This window comes from Sphaeramia orbicularis, chromosome 20 (genome assembly GCF_902148855.1).
Source record: "Sphaeramia orbicularis chromosome 20, fSphaOr1.1, whole genome shotgun sequence".
NCBI lineage: Eukaryota > Metazoa > Chordata > Actinopteri > Kurtiformes > Apogonidae > Sphaeramia > Sphaeramia orbicularis.
Genome location: NC_043976.1, coordinates 11,860,954 through 11,881,443, shown reverse-complemented (window position 1 = coordinate 11,881,443; position 20,490 = coordinate 11,860,954). Strand labels below are relative to the sequence as shown.

Sequence of the window (20,490 nt, the reverse complement as noted above, 5' to 3'; positions counted from 1 at the left end):
ATGATTACATATGAATGTAATATTGATCATTTCTTCCCTGCTATTTTTTTTCCTATACGTTCTTAATTCAGTTTAATTCACTTTTATTTGTAGAGCCCTATATCATAACAAGGTTGCCTCACAGGGCTTTACAGAATTAGTTGGATATGAAAACAAACAACAGTCAATAAACAGTAGATGATCCCCCGTCCTTAGACCCACCTTCTCGGCAACGGAAAAACTCCAAAAACCCAGTGGGAAAAGAGAAACCTTGGGGCGAACCACAGTGAAGGACAGATCCACTCCCATGGACGGACAGGCTATAGATGCACCAGGACTGAAGGACGTCCATTAACCCTTTATGGTTCACTCATTGAAATACTTTCAAAATCTCCACCTTAGTGTGTTATTGGAGAACATAACAAGACTTTATTACTTTTTGTAAAATATTTCAAAATTTTTCATTGTTATGTAGAAAACCAAGGTCAATGAAGTTACCATATCTGGTTCCTTACCTGTACGTGAAAAAACAAATATATACAATGAGTAAATATAAAAAGTACAGGAAAAACATATGGAAGATGGAAGGAACGTGTATTTTAGAACATTAGACCAACATCAGTGCTGATCCAGACCCCTGTCCACATCCTCATTCTCCCTTTGAACATCATTCCTTACATTAGTACCATTACTTCCTGGTACCGAACAAAGCAGGTCCACTCACTGTTCATGCAGAGGTGGACCTTACAGACCCTGTAGACCACATTGGACCTGAGACTGTTGACTCACTGTCCTCACTGGAACTGTTGCTTTCACTGTCTTGTACTGTCTGCGAAAATGACCAAAAATAGTCAGCTTGCCAATAAAGGGTTAACTGTAACCACACAATTTCCTCTGTGTTTAACCCAGAAAGACCCAGAGCTATTTTTGTGCTGATGTCCAAATGAGTTTCTCTCTACATATAACCATTAACAAGTGATTTATCCCCATTTATTATAATAGTATCCCATGCATTTTGCCTATATTTAACTGTAGATGTTTAAAAAAAGCTCAGTAAATTAAAAGGTTGTTAAAGCAAAACAGAGAAAACTGAAGAAAACATGTGTTTTTCAGAAAAAATAAATAAATAAATAAAAAATTCTCCATAAAAACAAGTGTATCCATCCACTGTTATTTGTCAAATTCCATGGATTTTACTGGTGAGTCAATGTTACAGAAGATGATGGTGTTTCCAAATGAACTATGGAGCCTCTGAATGTCCAAATGGGTCATATCTGTTGACCATGAAAGTTGACAAACTGTATTTTACCTGAATTATTAAAATCAGTGGTTCTCAAATTTTTTACAGTGGAGTGCCCCTGAAATATACTTTTTTAACCAAGTACCTCCAACTCTCACTTCAGCATTTTTGGTTGAAAAAATTAGGCAAAATTTGTTCCTGAACAAAAGGTGTCAAATAAACAACATATATTTAACTTTAATATATTAAAAATACCAAATCTTTATAAGTAAATTTCATGAGCAAATTATAAACTGAATAGTGCCCTCTTTCATCAATAAGAAAAATAAATAAATTGGTCATTAATGAATAAATAAACCTTCTATCAACAAAAAAAAAAATACTGAATTACTCAAATAAACTCATCTTGAATAATATAAAATGCAAATGTTCTTTAAATGTTACCAAATCTTAAACAAGATGAGTGATAATAATACTAGAAGTGTCAGTTTTATTTGATAAATGTATTTATTGTGTTTTATATTTCAGCATTAATTGTCGTTATTTGTTTTATATTCAGAACATGATGATTTATTTAATGTATTTTAACCAGAATCATTTCAAGTACCCCTTGGCTTCTTCCAAGTACCCCTGGGGGTACGCATATATACTCCCATTTGAGAAAGACTGGTATAAATGTATTGGCAGGATTTGTGGAACAGTTATCTATCTATCTATCTATCTATCTATCTATCTATCTATCTATCTATCTATCTATCTATCTATCTATCTATCTATCTATCTATCTATCTATCTACTAGGGACAGTGCATATTACTAAGCATCTATAACAGTTGCAGATGTAAATATGCTAGATTGCAGCAGCAGTGCTAATTTCTATCTGTAGTCCCTAGCCAGGTGACAAGAAAGACAACTGACAAAAGACAAAACATCATTAAAACACACAAAACAGCACAGTGTGGATAATCTACTGATGGTCACAGACTTGGTTTTTCTTCATCCGATGTTGAAGTTGTGATTTGAAGGAGGCATATGACTGTGAGTCTCTTATGTTGAGTGATAAACTGTTCCAAAATTCAATACATTATTTAACATTTTAGATCAGTAGATGTTTTGGGTCTTTAACCCTTAAAGACCCAAACAGTTCCTGCCAAACCAAACCATCAACTGAACTGAACTGTTTAATACCTGTTGATCCACTAATCCTATCAATCCATGTCAATAATTGGTGTAAAATACAGTTCTTCATCTTTTCATGGTCATCAGATATGACCCATTTGGACGCTCAGAGGCTCCGTAGTTACCGTGGAAACACCGTCATCTTCTCCAACATTGATTCATCAGTAAAACCCATGGAGTTGAATCAATGACAGTGGATGGACACACTGGGTTTATGTTCAGTTAATGACAGATTTTGCTGAAAAAGTCCCTTTTTCTTCAGTTTCGTTTGTTTTTGATATAATAATCCTCAACTTTATTCTGAGCTTTTATGAACATCTACATGTTAAATGTTGAAAAGCACCTGATTTTCACAGAAAAAAACACAAAATACAGAAGATAGTATTGCAATAGCTGGTGATAAACCAGTTAAGGATGGTTAAATATAGAGAGAAATTCATTTGGGAACTGACACAAATGTCACACTGGGTCTTTGTGGGTTAAGGCAGTGTGTTTCAACCTTGGGGTCAGGACCCCACGTGGAGTCACCTGAAATTCAAATGGGGTCGCCTGACATTTCTAGTAATTGATTAAAAAAAAAAAAAAAAAAAATTACTGATAAAAATATATGGTGAGTTGAGAGAGACAATCACAATACACAAAAGACATGACAAACTCTGAAGCTGAAACTGAAGCACTGTGGTTCTGTTTATCTTTCAAATGTTCATTGTGGTCAGTTTCAGATGCTGCAGCTCTTTCATAATTCATAGTTTGAGTTCTTGTTTGTTCAGTATTAATTGTCAGCCTTGTAAATCCAAGCTGGACTGACTGTACATATCCTGACCAAGGAAAATCAAATTCTCACTTTGTGCAGTAATCTACACCTGGCTTTTCTGCCTCTGTCCATAATAATATACATTATATAGACTAAATCTCATCTAAAATGAATGTTTATTTGCAACATAGTACAACAAACTATTACATGATCAAAAACAAATATTAGTAAAAAAAAAAAAAAAAAATTAAGTTTTGAATATTTGGGCTGTTAAAATGGGGTTAGGAGTCAAACAAGGTTGAGAACCACTGCTTTAAGGGTTAACCCTTTCATGCATGAATTATGAGAACATTAATCAAGATTTTTTTTTCTTTATTCCTCTTTGGGCATTAAAAAAACAATGCAATTAATTATTTTTTATTATTATTTTTTTTTATGAAGCTATTTTTCATGGAGTTGCAAAAATGTCCACTCAGCTGGATACCATGTGTTTAATTTTTGAAGCAAAGAAACATGTATTTACTGATATACTGTGTGAAAACTATGAAATAAAAACATTAAATGCCGCTAATTTGATGTTTTCTCACATTTTTAACATACACTACAAACAAAAAGTTAAGGATATTTTTAATTTTTGGGCTTTTTTTTTCAGTTGGGATTCTTGCACAACGCTTTTTACTTTTTTGTGTGTGAATTGAATTGAAACACATTTTTTTTAATGACCAGACATAGTTTTATTTACAAATGGCAAAAATGACTAAAAAAAAAAAAAAGAAATATCCTTAACTTTTTGTTTGTAGTGTACTCGAATACTAGTCATTACTCACTTCTTGGACATAATATTCCCCCCCAAAAAAACTTATTGTTGTTAATTACATTCTAATAACAATAACAAGGAATTGATTTACACTCGAACATGTTAGATCAGGTTTATCAAGAACAGTAAAGTTAACCCTTTCATGCATAGGTCACCCCAGTGGACAGTTCTTCTCCAGCTGTTCTCTTGTATTTTCATGGGTTTTGTTGTTTTAGTTCCATATCAGCCAATACATTGGACGCTCATGCACCATCCCATATACTGACATTCATACCATTACTGTAACTTTGCTGTTCTTGATAAACCTGATCTGCAGTGACATGTTTAAGTGTAAATCAATTGTTATTTGTTAGACAAAAGTTTGTTTTTTTTTGCATATTATCACCATGAAGTGAGTAATTACTAGCATTAGAATATGTTAAAATGTGAGAAGACATTAGATCAGCAGGATTAAAAATGTTTTTATTTCATTGTTTTCAAATCACTTCCTGATATTGGGTTTTAAACACGTTTCTTTACTTCAAAAATTAAATGCATGGACATTTTAGTAACTCCATAGAAATAAAACTCGATCACATTGTTTTTTTCATGGCTAAGGAGGAATAAAAACACTCAAAAAATAAATCTTGACTAAGGTTCTCGCAATTCATGCATGAAAGGGTAAAAGCACAGGTGTCAAACATGCGGCCCGGGGGCGAAATCCAGCCCGCCAAAGGGTCCAGTCCGGCCCTTGGGATGAATTTGTGAAATACAAAAATTACACTAAAATATTAAGTCCTTTTAGTTCTGGTTCCACATTCAGACCAAATCAATCTCAAGTGGGCAGGACCAGTAAAATACTATCATAATAACATAGAAATAATAACTCCAAATTATTCTCTTGGAAATGAAAATATTTTCATGTATTTACACTAAAACAAAGTATAATTTCACAAAAAAATCTGAATAACGTGAACAAATATGAACAACCTGAAATGTCTCAAGAGAAGTAAGTACAGTTTTAACAAAATTCTGCCTGTTATTAAATGTTTGTGTATTTAATAGATCCACTGTGATCCTAAAGTTATAATGTACATACGTAAATGATAAACTGAGGCAGAATATTGTTAAAATTACACATATTTTTTCAGTTTGTTCATGTGATTCACATTGCCTGAAAGGATAGTTTGTAGATGTAAACCTTTTCATACTGTAATTTTACTTTTTTCACTCTTAAACATAGAGAAAAGTTTGGAGTTGACATTATTTATATATTATTATGTTATTATTTTACTGGTTCGGCCCACTGCAGATCAAATTTAGCTGAATGTGGAACTGAACTAAAATGAGTTTGACAGCCCTGGGTTAAAGTAATGTTTTCAATGTCAGTGTATGGGATGGTGCATAAGCATCCAATGTGTTGGCTGATATGAAACTAAAACAACAAAACCCATGAACATACAAGCAGTGGTGATGCCAAGGGGGGGGCAAATGCCCCTGCAGTCATAACCTTTGCCCCCCCTGTTGCCCCCCCCCCCCAGATTTGGGCAAATCTTTGGGAAAATTCGGGCAACGAAGAAATATGAAAAATCCGTCAATGAAAGTGTACATAACACATTTTGATCCACTTCTAATAAAACCAGGCAGACATGCAGAGGCTGTTTCTTATGAATAATATAGTTCTAGGTTCAGAATATGTGTGCCTTCAGTTCTGGAATGGATTAATACCTCCGCTTGTATTGCATTCATCTTTCTTCTACATAAGAAATGTAAAGCAAAGAATTAGCACGAGTAGCATAAGGACTAGATTTTTATGTTTTGAACCCACCTATTAATTACAAATAGTTTTGTTAACTGTTCAGGTCTGTTTTATCACTCAGTTTAAATTTCTGCTAGATGATTATAGCGGTCGGTATGAAAGTGTACCTAAGCGTACAGATGTTGTCAGTGATTATATACATGTGCATGTAGTGGAAGCCATTGTATACATATGTTTTGTTTGATTAGTTGGTTAGGCTATTAGTTTTATTTTGTTTTCAACATTTATTAACTTGCATACATTTGCATTGCTGTTTGTTTGCTGCATGTTTTTCTGATGTGTTTAGAGAAATATGTGAAAGTAGATTGTACCCATTAAATAATCAGAACAGAAAGTCTGAGTTGTTCATGCTGTAGTTTTTAACAAATACCTTGAATACATTAAGTATTACCTGATTTTACCTAAAATTGCCCTCTGTATAAAGTGTAAAATATATATATATATATATATATATATATATATATATATATATATATATATATATATATATATATATATATATATATATATATACACAGGGTGGGGAAGCAAAATTTACAATGAACATTTAGTTGTTTTTTCTCAGCAGACACTACGTCAATTGTTTTGAAACCAAACATATATTGATGTCATAATCATACCTAACACTATTATCCATACCTTTTCACAAACTTTTGCCCATATGAGTAATCAGGAAAGCAAACGTCAAAGAGTGTGTGATTTGCTGAATGCACTCGTCACACCAAAGGAGATTTCAAAAATAGTTGGAGTGTCCATAAAGACTGTTTAGAATGGAAAGAAGAGAATGACTATGAGCAAAACTATTACGAGAAAGTCTGGAAGATACTATTAAAGAAGAATGGGAGAAGTTGTCACCCGAATATTTGAGGAACACTTGCGCAAGTTTCAGGAAGCGTGTGAAGGCAGTTATTGAGAAAGAAGGAGGACACATAGAATAACAACATTTTCTATTATGTACATTTTCTTGTGGCAAATAAATTCTCATGACTTTCAATAAACTAATTGGTCACACACTGTCTTTCAATCCCTGCCTCAAAATATTGTAAATTTTGCTTCCCTACCCTGTATGTATATATGGAGAGAGAGAGAGAGAGAGAGAGAGAGAGAGAGAGAGAGAGAGAGAGAGAGAGAGAGAGAGGCCGCTAAAGCACAAAGCATTATTTTTTTTGTTCGCCCCCCCAAAAAAAATTTTCTTCGCCCTCCAGTTGCCCCCCCCCACTTTTAAAATCCTGGTGCCGCCACTGCATATAAGAGAACATCTGTAGAAGAACTGTCCACTGGAGTGACCACTGTGCATGAAAGGGTTAATACAGTGTTGTGACTGTTCTCATGGGCTGCAGTGTCAGGGTTCCTCCAGCAGGGGGGGTCCCAGCTCTGCATTAGTGCTTCTGGTTTGATGAAAATCGAGGACAGCCGCTTCCAGTCCTTTATGTTCAGCTCCTCCACTCACTCTTCCTTCCACTCTCGCATTGTCGTCTCCTCATCCCCCTCTCCTCAGACTCATCCTTGATCTTCCCTCCCTGTTCTTGTTTTTTTTTTTTTTTTTTTTTTTTTTTTCGGTTGCAGATCCTGGTCCTGGATCCTCGGTACCGGACAGATCCGTGTGCGTGTCCAGCTGTGCGTGTCTCCAGTCCCGCAGGCAGGTCGGCCATGTTGGTGTGTGGGGGTTGATGGAAGTTTAGGAGAAGGAAGTGGAGGCTACAAAGAGCTGGGACACTTCAGGCTCTCACTTTTTTTTTTTTTTTTTTTTTTTTTCCTGAGTGTGTGTGTTTGGTTTGATCCCGGTCATGTCTCTGCCGGATCCATCCTGTCCTCCCCGTCCGATCCGGATCCTCCGAAGCCTCCATCCTTAACACTTGGATTCAACTTCAGCACAAAACCGGACCACACATGCCCTGGATGGATGAAGGGAGGATGAAGGCGGACCGGTCCCACTTGGAATAACTAGTCTGTTTTTTGTTTTTTTTTCTTGGATCTGATTCGAGGGAGAAAATAAGAGGAAAACACCCAGAGAAGGACGAGGATTTTTCAAGGTAATAATAATAATTTAAAAAAAGAAAAAAAAAAAAAAATGAAAAAAATGAAAGGGGTCTTTGTGAAGCAGGATCTGGAGCAGATAAGGATGGGCCCAAATGCAGCTGCTGGTCTGTCTGACCTGTCACCAACAAAGGAATGGAGCTGTTTACAATATGCACAGAATCTGTGTCTGTTCCTGCACAAATACCTAGAAAACTATCTGTAAATGCTTCTGTATGTGCATGTGAATGTACATGCATGTGCTTCAGATCTCCAGGGGAATATTAGATCAGATAGATCAGATATCAGATAAACACATTAAAGTAGGACAAGGTCACTGGATTACATTATTATACTATTTATATTATTTACCACTGCATCACAGCAAAGTTATTTAGAACATTTAGATGCTGATTCTAAAGAAAAAAAGACTTCATTCAATCTCACCTGATTTGGGAGTGAAGTGAAAGAGTGTTTTTTTGTGTTTTTTTTTTTCCTTTTTCTGATATTTAACCCATAAAGACCCAGTGCTACTTTTGTGTCAGTTCCCTATTTAACCTTTCTTAAGTGATTTATCACCATTTATTATAATATTATCCTCTTTATTTTGCATTTTAACCCTTTCATGCACAGTGGTCACTCCAGTGGACAGTTATTCTCTTGTATATTCATGGATTTTGTTGTTTTATTTTCCTATCAGCCAACACATTGGATGCTCATGCACCATCCCATACGCTGACATTGAAAACATTAACTTTACTGTTTTTGATAAACCCGATCTAACCTGTTCAAGAATAAATCACTTGTTATTAGATTGTAATTAACAACAAAAGTTTTTTTTTTTTTTTTTTTTTTTGGCATATTATGTCCATGAAGTGAGTAATGACTAGTATTAGAGTACACTACAAACAAAAAGTTAAGGATATTTCTTTTTTTTTTGTCATTTTGTGTGTCATTTTTGCCATTTGTAAATAAAACTATGTCTTGTCTTTAAAAAAAAATGTGTTTTAATTCAATTCACACACAAAAATGTAAAAAGCATTGTGCAAGAATTCCAACTGAAAAAAAAAAAAAAAAAAAAATAGCCCAAAAATCAAAAATATCCATAACTTTTTGTTTGTCGTGTATGTTAAAAATGTGAGAAAACATCAAATTAGCAGCATTTAATGTTTTTATTTCATAGTTTTCACACAGTATATCAGTAAATACATGTTTCTTAGCTTCAAAAATTAAACACATGGTGTCCAGGTGAATGGACATTTTTTAACTCCATGAAAAATAGCTTCGTAAAAAAAAAAAAAAAAAAAAATTGATTGTTTTTTTTAATGCCCAAAGAGGAATAAAAAAATAAGATAAAATCTTGATTAATGTTCTCATAATTCATGCATGAAAGGGTTAAAGTGAATTTTCCTATATTTAATCCACTGATCACATAGATGTTCATAAAAGTTCAGTGTAAAGTTGAGTTTTAGTATATTTTAAAACAGAGCAAACTGAAGAACAAGTGACTTTTCCAGTAAAATCTATCATTAACTGAACGTCAAACAAGTGTGTCCATCCACTGTCATTGATCAAACTCCAATCAATGTTTTAGAAGATGACGATCTGATTCGAGGGAGAAAATAAGAGGAAAACACCCAGAAAAGGATGCGGATTTTTGAAGGTAAAAATAATAATTAAAAACAGAAAAAATGAAAGGGGTCTTTGTGAAGCAGGATCTGGAGCAGATAAGGATGGGCCCAAATGCGCTGCTGGTCTGTCTGACCTGTCACCAACAAAGGAATGGAGCTGTTTACAATATGCACAGAATCTGTGTCTGTTCCTGCACAAATACCTAGAAAACTATCTGTAAATGCTTCTGTATGTGCATGTGAATGTACATGCATGTGCTTCAGATCTCCAGGGGAATATTAGATCAGATAGATCAGATATCAGATAAACACATTAAAGTAGGACAAGGTCACTGGATTACATTATTATACTATTTATATTATTTACCACTGCATCACAGCAAAGTTATTTAGAACATTTAGATGCTGATTCTAAAGAAAAAACACTTCATTCAATCTCAGCTGATTTAGGAGTGAAGTGAAAGAGTGTTTTTTTTGTTTTTTGCCTTTTTCTGATATTTAACCCATAAAGACCCAGTGCTACTTTTGTGTCAGTTCCCTTTCATGTCCAGACCTACTTTTGGTTAATGTAGGGAAAAAAACAACTTTTTTTTTTAAAATATTAGTGACAAAATAATCTTAAATTCCAATGAAGCCATGCTTAAGCAGAGGGTTAAATGCTTACTTTCAGAAATTTCCATTGGTTTACGTCATTTGATTAATTAGTGATTTTAAAAAAAAAAACGTGGTTTTTTTTAGAAAGTGAAATTTCCTACCTAACCGGCACCATCTGATATTAAAATGCTTAAAAAAGCAATTTACACCAATTTTTCAGACAATATGATTTTTATAATGATTAAAGGATGTATAAAAGGTCATAAAACTATATTGAAAATAGAAATATATGATTGAGATTTCAAATTATAGCAGTGATAAGTTATGTTATTATTCATTCTTAGAGAACTTTCCAAGGGACTGAATTTAGTTCATATAAAAAGTTCAGTAATTTTCTTGAAAATCCTTTTTTGACAAAAAATTTTAATGGATTTAGAAACTTAAGATGTTGTACTATTGAACTACAACAAGTTTGAAATCATTATCTCAATTCTAATTTTTTTGATTCAAAGTCAATCGGCGCGTGACTTGACCCCAATTTAACCTTTCTTAAGTGATTTATCCCCATTTATTATAATATTATCCTCTTTTTTTGCATTATAAACTGAATTTTCCTATATTTAATCCGCTGATCACATAGATCTTCATAAAACCTCAGTGTAAAGTTGAGTTTTCATATATTTAAAAACAGAGAAAACTGAAGAACAAGTGACTTTTTTAGTAAAATCTATCATTAACTGAACATAAAACAAGTGTGTCCATCTGCTGTCATTGATCCAATTCCAATCAATGTTGTAGAAGATGACAGTGCTTCCATGTTCACTACAGAGCCTCTGAACGTCCACATCTGATGACCATGAAAGGATGACAAACTGCATTTTACACCAAATATTTACATGTATTGATAGGATTAGTGGATCCACAGTTTACGTCAGTAGATGAATTTGGTCGCTGGTGGATGTTTGGGTCTTTATGGGTTAATGTGTTCTCTCATGCACCAAACAGTCCTGTCATTATAAATTAAATTACACTTCAGAGACAAAAGTGCCACCTCATCATTTACAGTATCCAACGCAATCTTTGACTCATGCTGATTCAGATTATTGTGAGATTAGTATCAGTGATGAAGAGGAGGAAGAGGAGGAGGAGGTTCAGGCCCCTTCAGTGATGCGTCCACTTTGTTCACTTCCACTGGTCAAACAGCTGAGTCACTTTTTCTGTCTTCCCTAAGTTTCTATTCACACTTTTTTTTTTTTTTTTTTTTTTTTTTTTTTACGCCTGTGCTTCCAAACATCTGGGGGTATTGTCTTCCTTCCTCGCTCCCGTTGGTCGAAGCCTTACATGCCCACGGTTGTCAGAACATGTCATGTAAAAGATAGGCTACCGCTTATCCCTAACAGCTCCGCACTTTTGCACAACTGTGACTCAATCTCTGCCCGGATAAATCCTTATAAGGACTGATGAACGTAGAGTGAGGGAAGTTAAAGGGAAATTCCATCATTTTGAAGGTTTTGTATGTTATTAAAACATGACATGGCTCATGGCTGGTGCTAAAAATTTGCATAGTTTTGAATCTGTAGAGTTAAAATATCCAAGAAAAATAGGTAAAAGAAATGCTGAACAGAGGGGAAGTGGGTACACAGATGCAATTTCATATTAACAAATGACACCCACTTTGAAACATGGTGTCTTGGTAGAGCAGAGTTTGTTTTTTTATTCAGATATTATTATACGCTCATGCTGCTGATACATGCACCATCACTTTAACTGTACTGCTGCTGCAGACTGTGTAATTTTGTACATATTTAGAAGGAATTTTTTTGCATGTTTTATGGTAGTTTTTACTCTACCCTTACCTTTTCCATATTCTACAGTATTTGATCATTTTTGCTGTTTTCAAAGTGGCTATTGATACAGTACTGTGGCACGAAATATGGGTTTGTCTATTACCACAGAGCCAATCAGCGCCCTCGTTATATCATGTGTAGACTGGTAACCGGTCACATCCTGAAACGTCACATCCTGAAAAGTACCAAGGCAATCAGATAGGAAATAGGTCGCACTTAAAGACAGCTGAGATTTAGCTCAAAAAGTGAAGCTTTGGACTGCAACACGGAAGACTTGGGTTGGATTTCTGGTCAAAGCAATTTTCAAATGGGGGAGGGGAGAGCCACGGCACCAAGGATGCCAGTAGGTAAATCTAACATTGATATATATCAGCCACTGGGGCAGCGTTCAGAGTACATGTAGCTCTGCCCACCTTCTCCAGCCTCCAGAACAAAGAACACCATAGAACAACTTATAGAGTATTTAGAACACAGGTGTCAAACATGCGGCCCGGGGGCCAAAACCAGCCCGCCAAAGGTTCCAGTCTGGCCCGCAAGATGAATTTACAAAGTGCAAAATGCAAAAGTTACCCTGAAGATATTAACAGTCAAGGGTATAAACTCAAAAATAACAGGATAATAACCTAGAAATAATGACTCCAAATTTTCTTCTTGGTTTAATGTGAAAAAAATAATTTGACATTATGCCTATTAATAATGGCAACACCAATTTATTCTCTTTTATTTATTGCAAAGAACATGAAATTCTGATATCCTTTAACAAGAAAATGTCAGTAACCTGAACAAATATGAACCTGGAATGTCTAAAGGAAAATAAGTGCAGTTTTAACAATATTCTGCCTGTTTTGTGCCTTGGTAGATCTGATCTGTAATACACATGTAGAAATCATAAGTTGAGGCATAATATTGATAAAACTGTACTTATTTTTCTTCCAAAATTTCAGTTTTTTCAGGGTTTTCACATCTTTTTTGTTTTGGATAGAAATAGTTTTGTCATTTAATGTTATTTTTTTGCACTAAAAAATTTGGAGTTGTCATTATTTATAGGGTATTCTGCTGTTATTTTACTGGTCCGGTCCACTGGAGATCAAATTTGGCTGAATGTGGCCCCCAAAAGAAAATGAGTTTGACACCCCTGATTTAGAACAATAATTCCTATTCTATACTACATACTGTCACTAATTTGTCAGTTTGTCCATCAGTTACCACAGTTTTGTGGTAGCAGAATGCACAAAAGAATGCGCTGAAGTATACACCATATATAACCACAGTACTGTGGCAACAAGAGGCGAATGAGTTCATGGAGCAGTATCTGTGATTGGCTCTAGTACAAATGCTAACATTTGATTGGCTCTGTGGCAATAGACTAACCCATATTTTGTGCCACAGTACTGTGGCAGTAGCCGTTGCCTTATACAGGGTGTCCCAAAATATTTGACATCATTTCTCCTGACCATGTAGTCCATGTTATAGCATAGACCATGAAGAACTTTATTCTTTATTACCTCCACCAAGGAGGTTCTGTTTTTGCCAGCGTTGGTTTGTCTGTCTGTCCATGTGCAAGATAACTGAAAAAGTTATGGATGGATTTGGATGAAAATTTCAGGAATTGTTGATACTGGCACAAGGAACAAGTGATTAAATTTTGGTGGTACTCAAGGCGGGTGGCTGATCTGCCTTGGTGAAGGTCTGCGCTCTCCGAGTGCTTTTCTAGTCTTTCTTATGCTACAAAATCCAGACCAGGATAACTACTGTATATTTTGTTCTATCATGTAACGTTGTTCGAATGACAATAAAGCTGAGTCTGAGTCTGAGTAGTCCCTGCTATAGTGGACGGTGGATGGATCCACTTCCAGTAAAGTAGTTTTAGGTCCGTAAATGTGATCGCTACCAGACGACCACTGACACAACAGGGTCATCCACCCTACGTTCAGCTGATCTGGGTTTACACTGTATATAACTATGAACCATTATCCTTACATTCATTTGGTAATATTGTGAAAAAAGCTAATTACCAAAATCGCCCACATGAACTATGGTTTACTGTATAAAATGCAAACATGCAGGTGCAGATTCAGAACATACTGGAGTAAATGAAGTCGTCCTAGATGCTGGTGTGGGTTTTACAGCCACCATTAGATGTTGACACTTCAAACACCACCTTCCCCTGTTATGTGCTGACAAACGGATGATTGCCGACACATTCAGATTCCCAGAATAACTCACATTTACCCAAGACTCAGGTGCCAGCTTTCAGGTGTTCCCATAGGAGCTTTTATTCCACAAATTGTGTGATGTCTGTTTTCTGGCAGCGCAGTACAGCTGCAAGGAAACCTGAAAGCTTCTCTGTGAAATGTTGTCCATATATGTAAACTTGTCAAGTCGAGGAACCACTCTGTTCCATATGATGACAGCTCTATAATTTGGCACTTGGTGTTTTTGGTCTATTAAGACTCTTTTTAGCTCATTAGCCAACAGGTCATGAGCTGTTGTGAAGCCACTGTGTCCGGCATCTTCATCATCTTCATCATCTTCATCTCGATAGCAACTTCTTCAAACATCTCTCATGAAACTACTGGTCAGAATAATTAAAAAAAAAAAAAAAGTAGCTTCTTTGGGACAATGTCTATACAGTTTGTTCATATTTTTGATGAATTTTTGAAATATTAAAATTGGCCTTTACTTATAATGGTCCATATTTTGATGGTTTATAACAGGGGTGTCAAACTCATTTTCTTCTGGGAGCCACATTCAGCCCAATTTAATCTGAAGTGGGCCGGACCAGTAAACTAATAGCATGATAGCCAGTAAATAATGACAACTCCAAATTGTTTTAGTGCAAAAAAAAAAAGATTCAATTATGCCAATATTTACGGTTACAAACTATCCAAACAAAAAGGATGTGAATAACTTGAAAAAAATGAACTTTGTTAAGAAATATAAGGAAAATTTTATCCATATTATGCCTCGACTTCTGATTTTTTATATATATGCATTACAGATCAGATCTACAAAGGCACAAAACATTTAATAACAGGCAGAATATTGTTAAAATTGCACTTAATTTTCTTTCGACATTTCAGGTTGTTCATATTTGTTCAGGTTATTCACATTTTATTGTTACAGGATAGTTTGTTAATGTACACATTTTCATAATTTAATGTTTTTGCACTAAATCAAAGAGAAAAAAATGGTGTTGTCATTATTTATAGGTTATTATGATATTTCTGAGTTTGATGCCCTAACTTGCATTTTGCAAATTCATCCTGCGGGCCGGATTGGAACCTTTGGTGGGCCAGTTTTGGCCCCTTGGCCGCATATTTGACACCTGTGGTGTATAACAGGGGAATGCTTTAAGATATTAATATAGCTACTCTTGAGCACTGATAGGAAGTCATATATGGACTTTGATTTAATTAGTTGAGTTCTCCTCCAGTGAAAGTACCACCCACTTTTATTGGGAGATTGATCTCCTGCATCAAGACCACAGGACTCTAACATAGAACAGAACCTGACAACCTCTCAGATTCAAGTTGTTATCGATTCTTGATAGAACATGCTGGTGAGATACAGGACCATTTGAACTTTTTGTTTTCTGATGGTGCCGTCTCCATCCATTACATCTTCACTTGACATTTCTTCAGACCCACTTTTAACCCTTTGGCATCAGAGGAATGTGGTGAAAGGTGGCGGGCAGCATCTGTTGCAGATCTGAAGACCAGTAAAGCTCCCTAGACCCTCCCTGTCTGCCTGTCTGCAGCCACAGCGACAGCCGCCAACAGCTGTCCAACGAGACGCTGGGCAGGGTTTCACTCAGACGGATGGAGGACGTACCCCATCTCAAAGCCTCATCCAGCCAAATACAGGCTACATTAGAGCCGAGTAGAGCTCAGGGGAGGGGAAAAGAAAGAACAAAAATACTTCTCAGAATTGGGTGTATTTCATTCATAATGCAGGACATTAAAAAGGGCCGTCTTACATCTATGAAGAACACTTTCAGTTTTCTCCAGATTGAACGAATGGTGTCGTTTTACAGCAGGGGTGTCAAACTCATTTTAGTTCAGGGGCCACATTCAGCTAAATTTGATCAGAAGTGGGCCGGACCAGTAAAACAATAAGATAATAATATATGAATAATGTCAACTCCAAACTTTCCTTTACGTTTTAGAGTGAAACAAGTAAAATTACATTACGAAAATGTTTACATCTACAAACTAGCCTTTAAAACAATGTGTATAACATGAACAAACTGAATAAATAAGTGCAATTTTAACAATATTATGCTCTAGTTTATCATTTAGAGACATAATATTGTTAAAATTGCACTTACTTCTCTCTTTCAGGTTATTCACAGTTTTTGCGAAATTATACTTTGTTTTTGTGTAAATACATGAAAATTTTTGCATTTAAAAAGAACCCGCTTTAGATCACATTGGTCTGAATGTGGAACTTGACCTAAAATGATTGTTAATATCTTAGTGCAATTTTTGCATTTTCCACATTTGTCCAAAGGGATGGATTTGGCCACGATTCAGCGTGCCAGATTTGGCCCCTGGGCCGCATGTTTGACACCTGTGTTTTACGGGAACCCATTTCTGCCACTGTGATGAAGATCCTACAGACAAAATAATGATTAATATTTCAAAAATAAGACAACCCAAGTGACACATTAATTTAGAGGTTGACCAAAATGGGTTTTTCTAAGGCCGATGCAGATTTTACTAAATTTGGTCAACCGATGGCCGATATTTACAGACAATTTTTGAGGCTGATATTTAAGGCATTTTTTTTTTTAAAGCACAGTGACTGTAAAATACAATTGAAACAGTCAGATAATTAAGATTTTTATGCAACAATGTAAATGAAGTTATTAATACACGTACATATAGTACTCTTTTAACATTTATTGAACTTCAAGTGCTGCCCACACAGGTGCCTGATCAAATATCTTATCTGATCAAATATTGGCTTTCAAAAAAAAAAAATTAAGGATGATGGTTGATATTGAAAAAAATCAATATGTCGGCCCACCTCTACACTAATTTCTCAAAAATGTACCTTTCATAAGAAAATAATAGATTCCTTCTCAAAATAATATCTTACTTTTTTACTACCGCATCATCTCTGCAAAGGTTTTTTTTTGTGTCCCCACTATTTGAGAGCAGAGACCTCCAAGATATGATTAGATATTATCTCCAGTACTAGCTCTGCTGAGGCCAAGGGGATACGATAATCATGTAGATAATGATAATCATGCAGATTACAGTCATCGCTGCAGCAGCACATAATGCGTCATGAGAACATCTGAATAGAACATTTAATTTCAGAAATGATAACTCTCCTTCATTCTTACCTAGCTCTTAGCAGCAGTGGTGCTCAAGATGACGTCAGGAAATGTGGCGTGCTGCTGACCAAACCAAGCTGAGCTCATACTGACAGTGGAAAAGCAGCCTTTATTCTAGGATCTTCAAATATTTACTTTTTCAAGATATTCTTTGGATAATAGAAACATCAGTTTGGCTTTAACCTCCTAAGACCCCGGAAATGTCAGCAAAGTACAAGATTTTTTTGTTTTTGATTAAATAAGTGCCTATATTGGTAATCTCATGATGCTACAGTTTTTTCAGATGCAGTTTTTAAAATTTTTATGGAATGTTCTCTGTGGTGGACAGCAGTGGTGGCTGCTCGTCTTTCAGAGAGAGGAAGCTCATTGTCGGCTTACATAAAAGAAATGGTCAAGTTATTGAAACATAAATTTGGCCCTCCGTTCCTTTTCAAGAAAATGGTCAGTGACCTTATCGTACCAAGTAAACAAGAAAACGTTGAAATTATGTTAAATTGAAACGAGGAAGTACAATGAGTGTGTTTTATTTACAGTGCAAGAAATGAACAAGTCATTTCGTAGTGGTTTCTCTCTCGATTTCACAGCAGAATGCACGACGGTATTAACCTGAACTGTGTCAGTGAAGGAGTAGATCTCAAAATAACTGTCAGTCAAATGGGATTCAGCCTTTCGACTGATCCTCCAATCAGCATGTGGAAGCCTAGCATCCAGCCCAGCCGAGCTCCGCCCACAGCTCCATTCACCCCTGAGATGCCGAGCGTCTGGGGGCGGGACAACATCGTGGCATTTATCCAATTACCGTCCAGTTTTGAGGCAATGAAAAAAAACTGTTCCACTCAGTCCCATTGAAGTGCATGGACGCTAAGCGTCTACGGACAAATGCACTGAGCAGAGATCGAATGAGAAAACAGTGCAACGGGAATGTATGAGAAGTGAACAACATCGAGTCCGTTGATTTGTGATAAAGCTGATTCTGAACGAACTCGTCTGTGAGATGAACATGTTCTAACACATTTGTAGTCAATGAAATGTCAACACAACCGAACATATTTAACCATTTAATTTGAGTAAGTTTAGGGGAAGCTGAGCTTCCCTTGCAGTCTGTGAGAAATTGCCTCTGTTGGACAGTTTTCTTTTCTTTTTTTTTGGTTAAAGTTGTGAAACTCTTGTCCACAAATGTGGACAGAAAACCCAGAGCTGGGTCTTAGGAGGTTAAACCAATATGTTTATTTGTTAAAACTAGGGATGTAAACAGTTAATCGACTATCAATTAATTGTCGAGAATTTGGTCAATGAAATTATTAATTGTTGGTTAATTGCCCTTTTCCATGACGTGATTTGTGGTGTCATCAGTAGGGGGCGCCACTGCCCAAACTAGGCTTCGCCATTGAAGTAGAATAACGCTGTAGCTGGGATAGCCAGTCATCAAACCGGATCACGGCGTTGATGAGTTAGAATCGCTTTAGGGACATGGTGGAGCCAAACACAGACCAGCCCATCTGTTTTTGGGAGCGGTGCACCCCCGCCTAAATATACACACAAATGCAGGGTCGGTATTGGACCGGACCACAGGTATGTCCCACTGTCACCCCGGTACCCCACGGGAAAGCAGGGGTGAGGGGGGGCATCTCTGCTGAAATGTCGCTCCATTGTGTCAGGTAGTCATGCAAAGTCAGAAATGTCCATTTCTTCTGAACTGCTCCTCTTTAGATCCATGTATTTTATTGAATTGCTCTGCAGAATTTATTTTGTTCTACTACATAAATGTCATTACCTGCACTGTATCCCTAAAGCAGTGGTTCCCAACCTTTTTTAGCCCCTGACCCCATTTTAACATCACAAATTTCTGGTGACCCCAGACATTCAAAACGGAGACATTTTTTGCTAAAATTAAGTTGCTTTTGATCATGTAATAGTTTGCTATACTATGTTGCAAATAAATGTTAATTTTAGAGGACATTTAGTCTATATAATGTATATTATTATGGACGGAGGCAGAAAAGCCAGGTGTAAATTACTGCACAAAATGAGAATTTGATTTTCCTTGGTCAGGATATGTACAGTCAGTGCAGCTTGGATTTACAAGGCTGACAATTAATACTGAACAAACAAGAACACAAACTATGAATTATGAAAGAGCTGCAGCATCTGAAACTGACCACAATGAACATCTGACAGATAAACAGAACCACAGTGCTTCAGTTTCAGCTTCACAGTTTGTCATGTCTGTTATGGATTGGGATTGTCTCTCTTAACTTTTTTTTTTTTTTTTTATCAATTACTAGAAATTTCAGGCCACTCCATTTGAATTCCAGGCGACCCCATGTGGGGTCCTGACCCCAAGGTTGAAAAACACTGTCCTAAAGGTACAATACATCAATCATTAGGGATTTGACATGCTTTTTTTCATGAAGTATATAAACAATATTTAGCTTTTATTCTCATAGACCCTATCAAAAGATGAAATTCTGGTTCTCATGAAAATTGCGGCTTATCAATTAATCGTTAATCGACCGATAAGATCAACCAACTAATGATTAATGGATTAATCGATAATTTACATCCGTAGTTTTAACCAATGAATCTGTCAGCTAACCATGCATCCCCTGGTTCTAAGGTCCATTAATGCATTTTTTTCCCTTCTTTTTTTTTTTTTTTGTTAACCATCAAATCTGTAAAAATGTGCATAATCGTGCACTATCGGCTTCATTAACTCATCTTTGCCACGGCAGACATCTTTAATATTCCAAACCATGCCTGACATAAGCAGCTCAACAGAAACTTCACCATTTTTTTAGTTATCAAGGAGTGTGCGGCAGAAAACCTGAGCTCTACTCTGTCTTATCAGCGAATAGTGAAGCCTGTATGGAATTCTCACACCGTGGTCAGAGTGGGGGGAAGGAAAGTGTGGGCAGGTTGTTGATAAGAGCGCAGGTTTGAATGATCACACAGAGAGAAGAATATGTAAAAGTTGGATTTCATTTTGTGCTATTGCAGAGAACAGGAGTAACTAGCTTTATTATGTTGACTCCCACAGCTGATGGGAGCTGATTCACGGCGGTCTGGTTTTAGTTAAGTGTAAGAAAAGTTTCACTGAGCCTTTCTTGAACGTTTCAGAGGTATGCATCGGCAAACATCAGAATAAGGAGTGTCCAGTATGAGAAAACCATGGATTCTGTTGGCTTTTTTGAGCATGTGCTTCAAAACAAAACAAGCTAGGGCAAGAGGTCAGAGATCACAGTGGATGTCAGATGTCCACGGAGAATTTAGTCCCTCAGGGAAATGTGTGAAG

At 36.1% G+C, this 20,490-nt stretch overlaps 1 protein-coding gene across 2 annotated transcripts in view; it reads left to right on the top strand.

The window, feature by feature from the left end:
- Positions 1–7,180: 7,180 nt before the first annotated feature.
- LOC115411165 (tyrosine-protein kinase yes) overlaps positions 7,181–20,490 on the top strand; it is a 63,049-nt gene continuing 49,739 nt past the window's right edge. Inside the window, exon 1 of one of the 2 annotated variants that reach the window (XM_030123135.1) lies at positions 7,181–7,799. The gene's annotated coding sequence lies outside the window, so the exon portion shown is untranslated. Of the gene's footprint in view, positions 7,800–9,384; positions 9,446–20,490 lie in introns of those variants that run through there. The other variant, XM_030123137.1, reaches the window with a different exon arrangement.